The sequence below is a fragment of the Pleurodeles waltl genome, chromosome 6 (genome assembly GCF_031143425.1).
Source record: "Pleurodeles waltl isolate 20211129_DDA chromosome 6, aPleWal1.hap1.20221129, whole genome shotgun sequence".
In the NCBI taxonomy this organism is placed as follows: domain Eukaryota; kingdom Metazoa; phylum Chordata; class Amphibia; order Caudata; family Salamandridae; genus Pleurodeles; species Pleurodeles waltl.
In genome coordinates this window covers 1,365,367,331-1,365,386,663 of record NC_090445.1, presented here as the reverse complement: position 1 = coordinate 1,365,386,663, position 19,333 = coordinate 1,365,367,331, and positions in this window count along the sequence as shown.

Here is a 19,333-nt window from a genome sequence, read left to right as displayed (position 1 = left end):
AGGTCAAGAAAGCACATCAGCTTGAAATAGAGTGTATTTTCATCTAGGTTCCAGAGATTTGCAAAAACTGTATATATCTACTGGGAAAAGAGACCAGAAATGTATTTTTTTTACGCCCAGTGGAAATACAAAGTGAGGCTTACACATTCCTTTTTTTATTTTTTGCCTTCTGGTACTTGTGGCTTGTACCATTTTAAATACAGAACCACCAGCCCCAGAATGCAAAGCAAAGTTGGTTATGGTTTTTATATGTCACGTCAAACAACTTGAAATCTTCACTCTGCTTTTTGTGCTAGTCCAGTCTTTTTAGAATACAAAGAAGCGTACAGCAGTTAAAATGTTGGTCTTTTGCAAAAACACGTTGGTTTTTTTTCATAGGTTTGTCGGTGTGGCAGTGTAGTTCTTTTTCACTGGTGGGTGCTGTATTATATGGATTTCAATGTCCATGGTGGGTGTGAAAAGTTAGTCCTACTTCCATGTCCGTGGCCAATCCGATTCTTGGTTCAGAAAATATGGTCACCCTAATCAAAGGAGAAGTGCTGCTATGCAAGGTGCTGCAAATTATGACGCCTCACAGTCCTTGTGAAAGAGTCAACTTACCTGGATCTGAGGTAAGGCAACTGGATTGCACTGCCTTTAGTTATGAAGTCCAGAGACTGTCAGTTTCCCCCATCCATTGTGCAACTATATACACCATTCTACAAACATAGCCTGCACCCTGTGTTGTTTTATAGAGGCTGTAAGAGATGTCAGATTTTCTTTTTTGCTCTCCACCCGTTACCTAGCCCTGATACTGTAAAAAAGTCACCTCCCCAGGTAGGGACCTCAAGGACGCTGATGAGCTGCTTCAGTACCAGTCATTATGTTGCACATTTCCCCTTACAGAATGTTGAGCTCAATTAACTCTGTTTTTGATTTCCCACTCACTGACAGAATCCCATTTTAGGTCCTCCCCCTTTTCGATATGGTTTCCAGCTAGCCATTCCTTCACCACTGTCTCCAGTCCTAATGCTGCCATTCCTTGTGCACTTTCTTTCCATTGCTATGCACATTTTCCTATTTGACCCATTCTAGTAAAAGGGCTTAAAGCTTGATGATCTGCTCTGTTCCCTGACTTGTTCCCCTTCACCCAGGGCCTCAGATGTGTGCCAATACGTCTAGATACCTGGGAAGGTGTGCACTCCAGGGATGGCCAGAGTTCATCTGGCGCAGTCTGACAGAGTATCTGTTATTGCGGGTCTTTCTATGCCATTTCTTCTTTTGCCTAGAGATCAAAGATGTCTTCTTTTATATTCATTGTGTTTTTTTGACTCAACTCAACTTTCCTGTAGCAGCATTTGCTGCATAATACTAAAATTTGTCTTTGTAAAAACAGGAAGTATAAAAATCATCCCTAGTACAATTTTTCTACATTAATTTATATGATAGTCTAGGAAAAGTAAGGAAAATGATGTGTAGATTTTCTTACATCTTTGTACATAAGGGAATAGCTGACATATAAATGTCACCTGCTGTGATAGCAGTGGAGTGATTTGAGTAGAAAATGTCTCTCGCTGTGTTTTCTTCTGTTCCCGTTGACATATTCTCCTTAAATTAGTCTCCTATGGTCAACAAATTCTACGTTGTGCAAATTGGCAAAAAATGTTCAATATATACAGTTCCTCATAAATTAGTAATAAAAATGATTACATGTACTGACAGACCCACTGTTGTCCTTGTGTGTAATGTGAGTCACTTGATTAGCTAAAAACAGCATTCTTCATCTTACTTACAGGTGGGTAGGGGCAACTCAAAATAAGAACTGGAATGCATTCATGGTATTTCATATAAAGAACAATATAGTCTCATGTCCAAGGTGATGACATTGACCTTCTAACCACAATGCACGCAGCCTAAAGCTAACTTGCCACTGATAAGTAGATCAGTGGAATACAAGTTCTTGATAGAGATCACATTTTACTTATACACCGTGGAACAGAAGTTAGCACATGGTGACAAACTAACCTTCATTTAAAGGCCTAACAGAGAAATTAACATGGATATGTAACATGTACACGTTTGAATAATGGTGGACAAGGTGGTCCTCATTCGTATTTGACATCATGTTTTAAACATGAAAGACAGTGTGCATGTACATTTGAGTGGATTATTGATAAGGAGGAACATTGAAAGTATTATTTCTAAGAGATATAGTAGAAATGAAGTATAGTATGATATACTGAATGATCATGAATTAATCATACTTTTATTGAATTAAATGAATTTATTAATGTGAGTTACACGTGTGCAGAAAATGGATGCACCTTTAAAATTGTGCTAATATGTCGTAAATAATCTTTACAGTAAAATAATATGTTTTGTATCTATGACTTCAAATTGTAAGGTGCACAATAGGATTTATGTGTATTAACTGTACTATGTGTATTTAGGTTTTCTTAGCTAGATTAGGCCTAAAGATTCATTTTTGCAGCAGTAGATGAAAATTACTTGTTTATTCTGTTCCCTCTGACCTAAACTTTTCCCTAGGTTGCTAATGTGATGTTGAATATCCTATTGTATTGAAGACAAAGAACATGTCTCAGTGTTAACTAAGTAACAATATTTGTTCTTGCTGTCAAACAAGACAGGAAATTTTATTAACTTCATGTGAGAATTGTTTAGCTCATCCTGTGAACCGTGAGAGCCGTGAGAAAAGATCCTGAAGTAACAAACAACTAGAAACTGTAATGTTTTGGTGGAACTATATGAATTTATCATCATGACTGAATGTATTTTCTCTGAGAGAATCCAAGATAGTTGCAAACTCGATGGTGTCAGAAGCTACCATTGAATGCTGAATCTTGTGCGTAAGATAAGCCCACCTGAACACCAAGGCCCTTGGACCTTTCAAATTAGTGAAAGACTTTTGAAACTGGCAGTCTGTCTGTAAGGGTGTCAGCTTCTTCCTAACTTGAGTCTGCTGCTGTTTGCCGAAGCCTGAGTTCTTCTTGGGTGTTCATGCTGTCACCTCCTTTAAGTGTTCTGATGAGTTTCCTTTTAGTCCTAATTGCCCTATTTGCTTATGCTGTTCAGTATTTGTTAGACTTTCATCCTTGGCGTGGTCTTCCTTAACTTTTTGCCTCTGTTCCCCAGGTTGTTGATGTGTGCTGGACTCTGATTTTGCTGTTTTTGTTACTCTGGGCACTTTACCACTGCTAACCAGTGCTAAAGTGCAAGTGCTCCTTTACAAAATGTGTATGTGATGGGTTTATCCGTGATTGGCATATTTGATTTACTAGTAAGTCCCTAGTAAAGTGCACTAGAGGTGCCAGGGCCTGTAAATCAAATGCTACTAGTAGGCCTGCAGCACTGGTTGTGCCACCCACATAAGTAGCTCTGTAGTCATGACTCAGACCTGCCATTCCAGTGTCTGTGTGTGCAGTTTTACCTGTAAATTCGACTTGGCAAGAGTAACCACTTGCCAGGCCTAAACCTTCCCTTTTCTTACATGTAAGACACCCCTAAGGTAGGCCCTAGGTAGCCCCAAGGGCAGGGTGCAGTGTATGGTTAAGGTAGGACATATAGTAATGTGTTTTGTATGTCCTGACAGTGAAATATTGCTAAATTTGTTTTTCACTGTTGCAAGGCCTATCCCTCTCATAGGTTAACATGGGGGCTACCTTTAAATCTGATTAAAGTGTAGATTCCCTTTGGGAGCGGATGAACATGTGGAGTTTGGGGTCTCTGAGCTCACAATTTAAAAATACATCTTTTAGTAAAGTTGATTTTAAGATTGTTCATTTGAAAATGCCACTTTTAGAAAGTGAGCCTTTTCTTGCTTATACCATTTCTGTGACTCTGCCTGTTCGTGGATTCCCTGTCTGGGTCAGTTTGACAGTTGGGCTGGTTGCACCTCACACTAGACAGTGACACAAAGGGAGCTGGGATGTAGCCTGCATATCCTGATGAGCCATCTGTGCTAGGAGGGAGGCTGTGCCTGCCCTCACCCAATGCAGTCTCCAACCCCCTGGTGAGTGTCTGTTGCCTGGCCTGGGCAAGGCAGGATTTCACATTCCAAAGAGACTTTACTATGAAGGAGGCCTACTTCAAAGGAGAAATTGGGTATAAAAAGGGCACCCAAACCACAGACTTTATAAACACTTCTGGAACCAAGAGGAACCTCTGCCTGGAGAAGAGCTGAATAGCTGAGGAAGAAGTGCTTCCCTGCCTGTGACTGTGCTTTGTGGAGCTTTCCTGCAGTGCTGCTTCTGCCAGAGTAAGAGGGCAAAGACTGGACTTTGCGTGCCTTCCATCTTGTGAAGAAATCTCCAAGTGCTTGATTTAGAACTTGCCTCCTGTTGTTTGAAGTCTCAGGGACGGCAAAGACTTCTCTCTGCCAGCACCTGGAGTCTCTGGCGAGACTCCTGCTCTGACAAATGGTGTCCTATCCAGTCCCTGGGTCCTTGAAAGGAAAGCTGGTGGAAATCCAAGGAAATCGACTTCAGGCGACTTCGGACAGATGCCGCTGCTGAATCCGGTGAGACCGCCTACACCCGACACCTTGACCTTCGCTGGAACGCAACGCTCTTCACAGGCCCGACGCCGCTGCAGCCTTGCTGAAGTCCGCGACTCCGTGGAAGTCGCCGCACCACGTCGTGACCGACGCCGCTCGAAGTGCGTGGATTCAACGTTTCGCACAGACGCCGCGATCCCCGACTTCGTGCATCGGCTTGTTTTCACTCTTCACCAAAGGTACTGTACTTGGGGGTTTACGCGACTCCGTGTCCGGCGCCGCTGCTGTCGGCTTGTTGGGAATGACTCCGTCACGACGCCGTGTTAACACCTCATCGAAGCATTTTTGTTTCTAAGCTCTATTTTTGAGTTTAATCTTTAAAAATTCATAACTTGACTTGTGTATGTTGAATTTTTGTTGTTTTGGTCTTGTTTTGTTTAGATAACTATTTCCTATTTTTCTATTGTGTCATTTTGTAGTGTTTTCATTAAGTTACTGTGTGTGTTGGTACAAATACTTTACACCTAGCACTCTGAAGTTAAGCCTACTGCTCTGCCAAGCTACCAAGGGGGTAAGCAGGGGTTAGCTGAGGGTGATTCTCTTTTACCCTAATTAGAGTGAGGGTCCTTGCTTGAACAGGGGGTCACCTGACTGTCAACCAAAGACCCCATTTCTAACAGTATTGATATACACAACTGATTCTGAATTGCAGACCTGTCCAATGTGCATTGATTTTTTTGTCAACCCAGGCCTGCAGGCTATTTAATAAAACATCACGCTATGATTTTGCCCTCACTGTCCAGGAGTGAGATCGGTCTGTAGTTGCGGATGAAGCATACTGCACTTTTTGTGTAGTGATCTCCATGAAGGAGGAATACAATTGGTAGCCAGTGCTGCATTAAAGGCTTTACTCAAAGCTTTGGACTAGGGTTTACGATTGCATTGGAACATTTCACACTGGACGCAATCAAGCGCTGGTGCTTTGTTTGCCTTCTGGACTTTGATTGCTCTTTATATCTCTGGTCGGAGACTAATGAACTGCCCAGGCATTGGTGATCTGATATTGACTATTAGGCCAAGAGGATCCTCACTGGCTTATTATAGGGACTTGAACTACTTCACCTATAGATGGGCACTGCTATGAATCTCTTGCTTATTTACTCCACTCCTAAAAACACTTGCTATTTGGATGGCGATGTTTTTGCTGGTTTTCTCTTTCACTGCCTTCCTCAGGTTTTCCCATACCTTTTGTTGATAAAGTTGCTTCTTGGCTCTTAATAGGCCTTTATATTCTCTCCTAGACATTTTGAAATGCTCCTCATTTGCTGATGCTCAGTGCTGTACACATTGGGTCTTTGAAAGTTCCAGCTTCTTCTTTTTACACAACCCATCAAACCCAATACCATGGTTCACGTTAGTGCAAGATGTACTCCTGTATGAAGGTGACAAGAACGGGTGTTTCTTGGAGATAGCACTGTAATTTTCTAGGTCCGTTTTGAAGTCTTCTTTTGCAGAGCTGTAGATAGCAGTAAGGTTATTTTCTATGGTATCCATCAAACTGTTCTTCTCCTTTAAGTATCTATCCATGTTCCATTTCAATAATCTCTTATTGGAAGCTGATATAAAAGCCGGGTCATGTATTGCAGCAGAGGGTGATCTCATAGTAAATATTACTACTGAGGCACAGAGGATGATAGTCACTGGGTGCGTTCATATCTTCATCCAGGTGCCACTGAGCATTCCTTAACAGCAGGTAATCAATCCTTCTGGAGCTCCTGTTGCACCTATTGGTAGGCTTGGCTCAGCTATCTGAAGCCATTGGTAGTTTAAAAAAGGTGAGATAAGGTTGCTTAACAAATTCAGGAACAGTCTACTCTTTCTCGAGTTACTCAATTTATCTGAGTTTGGCACAAATTTGCCTCCTCATTGCAGTATTGATCATCTCACAATCCTTTAGGGGGCAGACATTGAAATCACTGCATATTATCAGGACGTGTTTAGCATTAACATGTATATTAGACTTTATCCCTATGAGTGCTTCATAGAGTAGTACAAGTTGCTCCTCAGACTTCCCATTCTGATTGGAACTTAAGTCGACATTGTTTATATTAATTATTAGCATTTGCTTGTCTCCAGGCTGTTTGAGCAGCCTTACATTCAGAAGCCAAGAAGACGTCTTTGGCGATGGCACTTTACATGCTTTATAGTCTAGCATTGGTGAGATCCATATTCAGAAGCCCCATTTTGCTCTCCTGCTCCTAGATATAATTGCTTCCAACGTAAATTCAAAGTATTCAACAGGTTCAGACTCAATTGTGTTATTTCCCCCCGTCCACATGTCCAAAAAGAAACACATATTGTTGATTGATAAGGAATAGCCAGTTGTCGCCCTCAATCTTGAGTCATAGTCTAGAAATGTTACAAGATAACACAGAAATACCATCTTTCTTACAGTAACAGGTGCAACTTTTAATGCAACAGGCAGCCAGGACCATTTATTGTCTTCAGCATATATGGTAGGGCGAGGTTCGGGGTTGATTGATTGATGTATTACCTCAGCCCTGTTATACCTCCCACTGGTGACAATCATATTTTTTGTCTCCCTGATAATATAACTGGACAACTGAAATGTTCCCTATGGCCTCCTTTTAGTGATCTACCTATTTAGCTTACTGCCGATCTCGTGTCATTGGGGGCATTTCCCCAGAAAACACTGAACCCTTGCAGTAAGTCAATTCCCATAACATGCAATTGATCCACATTGTCAAAAATCAGTTTTGGTATAAACTACCAATAAAATTTAACCCTGCTACTGACCTTGCTATGTTTCAAAATTACACATCATGCTAGGGTTGACCAATTTTATGTCAGGTGTGGTTTTCGGGCAAAGCTCACAAACTGCATAGAGTAGTTCCAGTAAGCGAGACGCATCACAATGGATGGATACGTTTTCTGTCTGGTATGATCTTATTAGAAAATCGAAATGTTCCTACTGGAACTCAGCTGCCAATAAAATTTAGAGACCTGCTGGGTCTGAAAAAAAGAGGATGCTCCTGATGGTGTAGCCAGTATGCACTGTGATGGTGCCTCACTATTCCTTAGTTTGGTCAAATATGGTGCTGGATTTTCTTCAGGGCTACCTCCCTCTTTTAATTTAACCCTGGGATCAGGTATTATCACAGTCTCTTTCAATTTTAATGGATTTCCTTGACCTCTTGATATACCTTTTGAATCTGCATCTCCTTCTAATCTTTGGTTTAGTCTTTTTGTTAGTTCCTCCAGTGGGGGCCTCCTGAGCTGGCACAACAGGTGCCGTCACTCCCTTGTATCTAAAAATCCTCTGTGGGTCCTCAAACGTTCAGCTGGATCTTTAACTAGGTCACTTAAGCAGTAATTTGATCATCCCTGGTTATATCACTGTAGGGAGTGTCTGGCAGGGTGTTATTTAGGCTGCCCTTAGAACTTCCTTTACTCTGCTTAATGAGCCCTTATCTCTTGCCTTTCCCCTCTCTTCGCAAGTTCTTGATCTAATCTTTGCTAATGGGTGTGGAGGTTAAACCACCCTTGCTACCTTTTGAAATTCCTGCATCGGTTACATTCCTCCCAGTTCTGATGACTGCCTCGTAACTACTATCCTAACTTCATACGTATTATACTTGGCCCGGGTTGCTCCCTCGTCTCCACTGTTAGCCTTGCAACAGGCCCGGTAGCCTTATTCGTACCATTCATACCCCTGGCCAATAGATTGACCTGGGTTGGTTTTGTCCTGTTAGCATGAGCTGGTTTTACAACAACATCTCTTGTGTTTGCCTCAACTTCTCCCTTTGTTCTTACTTCATGGTGCACATAAAGAGAATAGTAGAGGGCTCCTGGTTTAGTGACCTGGGTAGAGGCATCCGCTTTAGTCTTTACCAAGGTTGTTTTCATGGTCAACACTCGGAACACAAGAATTAGCAGTTCAGAGTTATAGACAGTGTCCTGTATTGGATTTTCTAGTAGATTTATCATAACATAGTATCCTCTTGATTGCTTGCAAAGATCTCCAAACTATAGTGTCCTGGCTTTCTTGCTAAGGTGACCTGTTGACTAGTAAACTCCGCAACAAGGCATCTTGTACACCAAAAGGAAAATAAATTAGAGATCTTGGCATTCTTGCTTGATTCTCTGATGGGACAATATTACTTTGTGCACTTTCATGTTTAATAATGAAACACCACAATGCATTTGTCTTTATGTTTAATAGGTGGATAGGAACATCTGGGAAGGTAAAATCATTTACCAAGGACCGTTCACTTGTGTTGCTAGCTTTGCTATGTTATGTACTTAGTGTATTTTCTTGGCCAAACAGGTCTAGCCTAGGAGAAGTTAGATTGAGGGCGAAGAGGTAGTTGGAAAAAGTGTATTATTTATGCCAGATGTTTGCTCTACTGTACTTTTAGTTGCTGTTACACTAGCTCCCCCCACTAGATTGCAATGTTGCTTTGGGCTACTTGACACAAAGAGGGATTGTAGTTAAGCTCTTGCAGGAAGTTTGCATTTGTCTTTGCCCCCCCTCAGATTTGCTAACTTCATTGGTATTGCAGGATCAAGAAATATTGGTTCATTCTTCATGTCCTGGTGGTTCCATTGTGCATATGTTTTCTGGCACTACACATCTGGGCTATCACTATGAGTTGTGTTGTTCTTTTATTTCCTGACCACACACCATCTGGCGTAGCCAGCCAGGAGCTATCTTCTCTTCCTCGGCCTGCGGCTGAAGGAGGTACCGCCTGCACTGCTTGAATAGAACACTGCACGCAAATCAAGTGAGCATACACCTGCCTATTCAAACAGGCAGTTGGGGATTCCAGATGTAGCTGTCCTAAAGGGGAAGGAGAGTTTGGGCTTCCTACCTTATTATTTTTTAATTGCATGATTCTTTTTGGCAACTATATTATGAGGAAATGCATGCATGATTTATGTGGGTTTAAATGCAATGTTATGCTCTTATGCTAAAAATGAAATGTGATTTCCCAGTCAGACCGGAAGACTAGCTAGGGGATTTAAATGCAATGTTGTGTTGGTATGCTACAAATGAATTGTGATTTCCTGGTCAGACCGTAAGACTAGCTAGTGCGATAGGTAGCAGTGCATTACCCAGTGGGCAGCCCCTGGAAGAGACATTCATTTGGGAATGCCTACCAGGTATCCCAGTTAGATCCGGAGGGTCAGAGTAGAAGTAGTGAGGTAGACCGAGTAACAAGTGTGAAGTCTGACATGGTAAGAGACGGTCGCCTTACTGGCACCGGCAGACTTTGCTCTGAATGAGTTAGACACCAGGTTCACCAAATTCTCAGATTTAACACATCTGGAAGGAGTCTTTGAGGGATGGCTACCAAGGCTGAGGTATCAGTGGGGAGTCTGACATTTAGGTAAAGGGGCAACCCGATGGTTGGTGTCAGTTGACTTCGCCCTGAGCACAGTCAGACCCTTGGTTGCAAACCTGAAAAGCGCAACAGTAACAAGTGGATGCATTTTATAAGTAATGAGTGAGAAAGAGGATAAAAAGATTACAGTGTTTTACAATCATATAGTTCAAGTTATAGAGAAATGGCATGTGTCCCTACCAGTTGTCACACAGTCAGATATAAGTGAGGAGAGGGTGCGAGATCTCTGCCATAATTTTGACATCCCACTAGACACCCCTCAAGTGTCCCGTAAGTGTGGAATAATTAGTGTAAATAAAAACACAGGGGGGCAAAATAAACAATCCCAAACTAAGTGAAGATTGATAACAAATCCCTATGAGTGAGGTTGCTGATTCTCTGTGGCAGGAAACAGAAACCATTGAGTTAAAAGTAGTATTTAAATGGGCTCACAGGCAAACCCCATGCCCATGCAACACCCCACGGTTTGAAATAATAACACAATCACCTTTGTATTAGAGGCTCTTCTTGATGCATTTCTCACAGACATTCGTAATTTCACAACCTCAAATAGTAAATTGCTCAACACATCCCCGTGCACCACAAGTAGTTATCTACATAAATGACAATGTTATAACAATCATTGCATCAGGTACTAATCCACTCAGACCCCCCATAAATTCACCCGACCCAGACATCACCATAGAAGAGGTGTTGCACAGATTGGCGATAAGTATGGCTGACGTTCACCAATTCAGTCTCACAACAATATATGTAAAGTCAGGTAACACCGACTAAGGCTGTCCCAGCACATCACTGTTATAGGTCAGCAACAGTGGTAAAGGTAAATACACATTAATAAGGGAGTTGAGAGTCGAAAAGAGATACACAGCGCAGAGGTCAGACGGCAAGAGGTACGCACAGGAAACACCCATCCTGTGGGGAGCATGGACACCCCTCTGGACCATATGATTAAAACGGTCCCTTCAGATAAGTAAAGAATACTAAAATATTGAAAGCAGTGGCACAAAGGCACTGAGGATCACACCCAACCACGGCCAAAGGAAGGGACATTTAAATGAGGAGATAGCTGAACACACATTAACTTATATTCACTCAACGTATAAGAAAAAGAAAAGACAGAAAAGGGAAGCTATTCTTTCACTATGGTGTGTATTATGTCATGAAAAGGCAAGGGTAAATTCAACCGTGCCCGAAGAGGTAGTGGCACAAACACAAACAGAACCCCCAGGAGAGTCTCTAGGGGAGCCCCAGTTTGGATTCAGCCTAAAGACAAGAGGTTAGAGGCGCAGGGAGCTGAGCCGACCCCGCTTCCGTCCCATCAGCTCCTCGAGCTGACCCTGAACAGCGTGGGAGAGACAAGCTAATAAATGAGTTGCAGCACACGATGAGACAGACAGAGCGATCTCGGAGCCTTGCCAGCAGAGGAATGGATAAAAGGGGAAGAGGAATGGGAGGGAGACGTGCAGACGTCACAATATGAAGAGCTCCCGGATGGTTCACAGGTCATAACAGGGGCAGAGGATGATGAGGATTGAGACAATGGGTTTAATAGGAATGTGCACGAACAAGGGGTTAACAGAAGGCTATATAATTTTTGCCCACGCCCTACATGAGAGTTAATAATGACATCAAGAAGTGCCACAGATACAAAAAGAGGGTCAATTCTAAAAACAAGGTCAGAATTTACACCTATAGAGATAATAGAGGAAAAGGAGGGTAGCTATTATTGTCAACCCTTTTCAGATGAATTGGCGAGGTGGACCAAAAGAGAAGGAAGGAAGGCATGGCCCGACAAGGGTCATTTCAACCCTTTGATTTAGTGACTGCAGAAGACTGCATACAGCAGGAACGGGGTGACCCAGATTGGAACTACCCCTACATGCAAGAATGCCTTGCAGTATGGGAGCAGTATGCTATCGACAAACCAACTAAAGTGACTCATGGTACTAGACCAGATCCAAGGTTAAGCATCAGATCAGGAAGCCCTCCACCAATAACTCAGTTGCCCCTTATTTTTAAGGGAGGGCAGGTGACAACATACGTGCCATGGCCTCAAATGGACAAAGAGAATTTTAAGGGAGCACTTCCCCCGCTGTCTGAAGGTGTGGGAAAATGGATAGGATGCTTTGAAAAACACACTGCCAGGGTCAACCTTGCATTAGGCGATGTTAAAAGCTTGCTCAGCTCATTAGTGGGAGACGAAGTAAGCACAATTTTTGTTAGGACAGGGTTCCCTCAAGTGACATTGATAAATATACAGTTTGACGGATCATCTTTTAACATTGTCCGCCAGCATGTTTGGGATGCACTTCAGCGGACGTATCCCGATAGACAAGACATTGGAGCCCTTGTGGCAGAAAGTATACAGATGACTGAGGATATTGCAGAAATCATTACTAGAATGAAAGAATGATGGGTGCAGGAGGTAGGATGTAACTGAGAAAACAAGGGAGGAAATGCAATTTTGTTTTATAAAGTATTAAAGCGAGGCCTTCCAACCGATATACAAGCAAGCCTAGATGGAGTGGTGGGAATAGAGGCTAAGTCATGGCCCAAAATACAGGCCCACATAATATGTCATTTTAAGTGAAAACAAGAAAAGGACAAGGAAAGTCAGAACAGGCAGGAAGGGCCGCAGCTAAGCTGGTGCAACAAAAGCTTAAGAAGCCAAGTACAGAAGGGGCATTAGTGACTGCGCTACCAACAACTGTCTGAACACCAGTGCAGGTACAGGCCACAGTAGGACAACCAGTAAGTGATATGAGGAAGGGACAGGGAAGTTTTATAGGAGAGCAATGGTCGACACAAGGGAAAAGGCAAGGAAGCTATAGGGCAGCACAACAATTTTATTATTGCAGTAAGATGGGCCATTTTACAAGAGAATGCAGAGCCAGGAAAAATTATGAGAGAGCACAAGGTTGGAATCCCTGCAGGGGCAGGTGAGGCCTCAACAGGTGCAATGGGCACCCCAGCAGCAAGCAATGCAGGGGTCCCCACAGGGTCCTCAAGCTCAGTGGATGCACCACAAGGGTGGTTGTCACAGGGCGGGCCCAAAGGTGTCAGCAACACTACGAGAGGACAAGCACAGGTTCAGGTGGGAGTAGTAACAGTGCAAGGAGGCAACCCTTTTTATGCATCACCCCAAATACTCGGGGGAATGCCAACTCAAAATTATACCCAATGACAGAGCTCGCAGATGGCCACTGTGTTTCAGATACTAACCCACAGGTCAGATGAGGCACTACTGCGATGGTAGCCATAGAAGGTCGCCCGACAGGTTTTTAATCAACACTGGGGCCACCAAATCTTGTATAAAGGAAATAACACTACCACTTTCTGGTAACTCAATGGACACACAAGGGTTTTCTGGTGCTGTGGGGTGGGTTCCATTCACCAAATCAATAAGCATGATTGTGGGAGATACACAAATTGAAGGGCCACTGTTATACTCCCCAGAGTCACCAGTCAGTCTTCTTGGGAGAGACCTAATGAGAAAATTGAACATGACCATCTCCTTCCTGGAGGATCGGTCAATGGTATGTTACACACCAGGTTTCACACCGAGCAGAATACTGTCTCTCATAGCTCCTGAAGAGCTAGGACAGCAGGTCAGAGCAGTTCCTGTCGATACAGAGGCTTTTTTGCATGGTATATATGCCTTGATAGCACACATCAGCACTTCAAGGGAAAACAGTGCAATTACCAAAGGAACTGCTGATCAGACCTTACGATCCTGTGGATCCCATAATAGAACCTGAAATGATATTGGAAATATCCGCCCTTGAAATAAGATCAACAAATGCTGTGCTAATGGCAGCTGACAGAAGACAGTGGATGTGGCATCAATAGTATTCACAGATCCCGGGTTTCAAATAGAGAGATGTATCAGACGAATAAATATTTGATGATTGCCCACAAATTGAGACAGTTGTGTTTGAGATGGTCATTTCCTCTAGCATACAGTTACAATACAGGACAGTGTCCAGACACGCACACGACAGAACAATAATGGAGAAAGATTTAGCAAAAGTCCCAGAAGCGTTGTATGCAAAGGGACCATATGATGTGGGACTGATCAAAGGGGCTGAGCCTTCAATTACATTGAAACCTGGAGCTATACTGCCCAGGATACGCCAGTACCCCTTGTCCAAAGAGGCAGAAGAAGGCATCCTACCTACAATCCAAGCATTACTTGAGCAGGGAGTAATATATGAGAGGTTGACACGGTGCAATACACTGATGTTTCCGATATGCAAGACAAAGGGGGGACTTGAAGAATGATTCAAGATTTACACTCCCTAAATGATGTACTGTTACCAGAATTCACAGTAGTACCTGACTCATCAGTCATACTGACAAATATTCCTAAAGATGCCACTTATTTTTCTGTGGTCGATTTGAAAAATGCGTTTTTCAGCATTCCATTGCATTCTGACAGCCAATATTTGGCTGAATTCACATTTAGAGAGACACAATATTGCTATAAACGTCTTCTTCAAGGCTTCTGTGAGTCCCCAAGCATTTTCAACAGAACAGTGAAAAAGTATGTAGCAAACATAAAATGCAAGAGTACTCTGGTACAATACATAGATGATATGGTTTGTAGCGGTACTGAAGACATATGTAGAGATGACACCACTGGTCTTCTCTGCATGCTTGCAGAAAAAGGTTACAAAGTGGACAAAAAGAAATTGTATTACGTGCAGACAGAGGTCCACTCGTTGGGACAGATAATATCTAAAGATGGGAGGAGGGTGACACTGGACAGAGTAGAGAGCATCAGGAACATGTCTAAGCCCTCAGCCACAAAACAAATGCAGACGTTTTCAGGACTCTACAATTATGTAAGGCGGTTGATTGTAAGTTGATTACGCCACTCTGACCGCACCACTTCTAAATGCCTTAAAGGAGTCCCACACAAATGCAAACAAAATCGACTGGAATGAAGAAAGGGAGGCAGCCTTCCTGGAGCTAAAGAGAGCAATCACAAATGCTCCAGTGTTAGGTACACCTGATTATAATAAAACATTTTACCTTGTCTGTCATTGTAATGGAATGACAATGACAGCGGTACTAACTCAAAGACATCTATGGGACACAAACCAATTGCCTACTACAGTGGGCTGCTGGATCCCATCATGAATTGGCAGCATCCATGTGAGCAAGCACTGGATACAGCAGATTTTGCAGTCCAAAAGAGCACCACCATAGTGATGTGATCACCTTTAACACTGTGTAGAGCATGCGGTATTCGCTATTTTGCATAAGAGCAAGAGCACCCTTACAACTCAAAGGGTATCTGGATATGAGGTAATACTTTCAATCACATCCTTGCAAGTGGTTCGATGTCACACAGTTAATCCAGCAAAGTTCTTTGCATACCCACTTTCTGGCGATGTACAAGTACATGACTGTGCCAATTACACCCCAGAAGAAGAGAGTAAGGTGGGAGAAGACTCCATTCCTGGGAGTACGTTGCTCTTTGTTGATGGGGCCTCTTTCATAGATCAGGAGACTGGGATTAGGCACTCAGGACCAGCCATTGTAAAAGCTGAACAGCAGGAATCATCTGACACCTTACAGATAGTGAGTCAAATACCACTTCCATCCCATTTCTCAGCACAAGCTGCATAATTAGTGGCCATCATTGAAGTGCTGCAGCAAGCCGAAGGACTAAAGGTTACCATTTATTCGGATTCAGCAGAAGTCACCACCACTGTGCATTCTAGCATTCACAGGTGGGAAAGGAGGAGATTTCTCAAATCTGATGGATCCCCTGTAATGCATAAAGATTTATTGGCACAATTGATAAAGGTTTTAACTCTATCATCCAAGGTAGCAGTTATAAAATGTGCAGCTCACACCAATGAGCAAGACCTTGTCTCCAGGGGTAATTCCTTGGCAGACTGGGCAGCAAAAGAAGCAGCTAAAACATCTCCAAATTATAGTGAACAGGATGAACACACATTAGGGATGATGACGAGCAGACAACAGAATGCTACTAAATTAACACCTCCATATACAGAGACAGCACAATTACATTTACACTAATTTCAAAAACAAGCACTACCTCATGAAAGGGAGCTGTGGGAACAGCGAGGGTGTATACAGTCACCAACAGATTTATCTATAGGCAAGAAAGAACAGGTAAATCAGTAATGACACAAGCCCTGTTGTATACAGCCCTAGAGCAACCACACCTCCCTGTGCATACTGCCATGGAATATCTTCTTGCTACACTACAGACAGATTGGTTCATTCCACAATTATCTGAAATGATTACTATGTACATTGCAGAATGTGCAGTATGCCAACAATACAGCCCTAAACCCACACTAAAAGTAATTACCTAAACAATACTACGTCCAACAGGCCCATTTCAAAATTTACATTTAGAATTTGTCTACATGATTGGGAGATGTAACAATTACAGATACCTTATTGTGGTGGTCTGCCCTTTTTCAAAGTGGATCGAGGCAGGTCCATGTGTACATAATGATGCTAAAGCAGCAGCCAATTTTCTGATAAGAGAGGTGATACCTAGGTGGGGAATCGCAGAAGCGATCCGCTCAGATAACGGCACACACTTTGTTAATGCAATGTTTCAGCACATCTGCACCTCTCTAGGGAAAAAAACATAAATTGTCATTTGTTTATCATCCCCAAAGTAATGGTATAGTGGAACGCCTTAACGGCCTTTTAAAAAAAAAATTAGTAAATTATGCGCCACACTGCAAAATACTGGCTAATATTGCCTTCCAGTAGCTTGATATGCCCTCAGAAACCAACCAGGAAGTGATCATCACTTGACCCTTCACCAGATAGTGACAGGACGTCCTATACCGACTCCCTTAACGATAGCTCAACAGAAGACAGATGCTCAAAAAACAGCTGAGGTTTTAGGACAGAAGATGAGTAGTTATTTATCTTGGTTATTGAAGTCTGTCAAGTTCTTCTCTTAACAGGTGTTATGACAGGAGAAGTGCACCACCGCAGCCCAGCAGGCCAGTCCAATTTCTGTGGGTCAGCAAGTGTACATCTGCAATTTCATACAAAGATGGAGAGACAGCAAGCTCGAGGGCCCCTACTTAGCTATCCAGGGCACCCCCACAGCAATGAAAGTGGAGGGCAGGAAGCCATGGATACATCTGTCAGACGTTCGATTAGCTCCTGCTTCATGTCATGCATCGCCATCTTCACAGGAACTTTTAGATGAGGGCAAAGAAAAAGACGAAGGACCACATCCCTTTTAAAGAGGCCAGTGGAGTTCCTATTCGATACTTCTAGTGGACAGTTAAGTATTTCAATTTTGTTTTTCTGTTCATATCTTGTTATGCTAACAATCACATTTCAATGATATTTTGGCCCATGCATGGCAATATTTCAATATACTAAGCGCTTGCAGAGAGAAGTATATAAGTATGAAAATATATCCCATAATATCCATGTTAGTTTGCTAGATAATATGTGGTACCCACATATGACAGAGATAGGCATGCAGATTACTAAGAAGTCATGTTTTGTTTGTTCCCTGATTCCATATGCTAGTGACACAGACAGGCTGTAATCGAGAAAGAGGTAGCCCTGAATGTTACTCAATGTTTATTACACCTGCATCTTTGTAGAATGCGAGCACAGATGCAACCCTTACAGTTAAGGCAGAGAGCGTTCCTAGTAAACACCACACGATATGAGGAGGAGTTAGCCGATATAATGAATGTCCTGACGGACTGCATGGAGTTAATAGTGAAGTTAGAAACAATGGCTGAGACAGGGGTCATGAGATATAAGAGTAAGAAATGGAAAACTAGAATATTAGAGCAGGAATGCCTGGGAATATCATGACCTACACTTTTCTGTAAAAACTACTTAGCCACACCTATGCTCCATGATTGTCAGGAGAGGCCATATTTTTGTGTAAATAGATCACTATACGTCCATGGTCAGTGGCACCATGGTGCAACATTTGGATGTAGAGCTCTCTCTTTATGGATGGGAAATCAGAGTGACAATAGCGCGCAACAAAAATGTCAGGCTATATGGGATGAAAATATATCTAGATTAACCTGGGTAGAAACGCCATCCACTCTTCGAGCAGGTAGAACACCAATTGTTTTCTTTTTATGTTTCAGGGGGAATGGAACGGTCCCGGTAGGGAGGAACATCAATTGCATCACCACAAGGTACAATGCGACATGCAATGTCTGATGGACTACTATTGGCAATGCGGAGCATGGCTGTATACACGACTTCCTTCCAGATGGAGAGGTCTTTGTTCTTTGGTTACTGTGTACACCCCCTCCTTGGTGATTCCAGGGTTGGACAATTCAAAGTTACACGACCATCCCATGAGCTGTCCGACCACCTTGCTACACTATCGGAAGAAGAGATCTGCAGATTTGTTAGGCACTACAACCCGGAAGGATGTTTCACAAGAGCACAGGTTATTCAATGATGCCTAGTTGTTCTTTGGAAGCATCTTCCCATTTGTCCATTTGTCCAAGCAAAGGCAACTGCCAGATGGCTTCAAATAACTCGATGGGAACTGATGAAGACCATTAACGTGACTGAAGATGGTTTCAATGCAGTCAAGGAAGAAATGCGGGCTGTGAGGGTGATGCTTATGCAACATAGGTATGTGCTAGACTTGATGACGGCCATGGAAGGTGGGGTTTGTGGGGTTTGTGCCAAAGTCAGAACTGCCTGCTGTACGTACATGCCAGCTAACGATGTGGACAACGGAAACAATAACAGAGGCCATACAGACTCTACATAACCTATGGAAGAAGATCACAGACAGGAGGTGTGCCCCTCTCGAATGGTTTTCAGGGTGGTTTTTATGGATGCCATTCTGGTTGTTAGGACTGTTTAAGGGGTTATTCCCAATCCATGTGTTGATCCTCTTGGTGTACTATATCTTCCAGGTAGTGGTTGGATTCTGGAAGAGGGTTAGCCAGAAGTTGAGTGGGATGTTCACTATCCGGCCAGGCAGGAAAGTGCAGAAGGACGAGGACAACTTATACACACTAATGACTGTATGTAGCAGGGAAGGTGAAGAAATAGTTGAAAGTTCAACTAAAGGGGGGAATGTTACTTAAAAAATGGAAAATGAGAAGGCCCACTTTTGCTAATGCATGAATTAGGAGGAAAATGTGCAGAACCGTACATGATCACAAAATGATACAGGCCTAGAATGTTCATGATGTCCAAATACAGAGCCCAGAATACTGAGGATGCATGGGTGCAAAGACAGGGACGAGCAGAAACATTTATTCATTATGGAGCTGGAAGTAAAAGGCCACAGAAAGCTTGAGCCATAACTTGATAACACATGCACAGGGAGGGCGCACATTCTGATCCATGTTCACAAGGGAAAGTGTACACCATGGTAGTTTTGGAAAGGGAACACAAT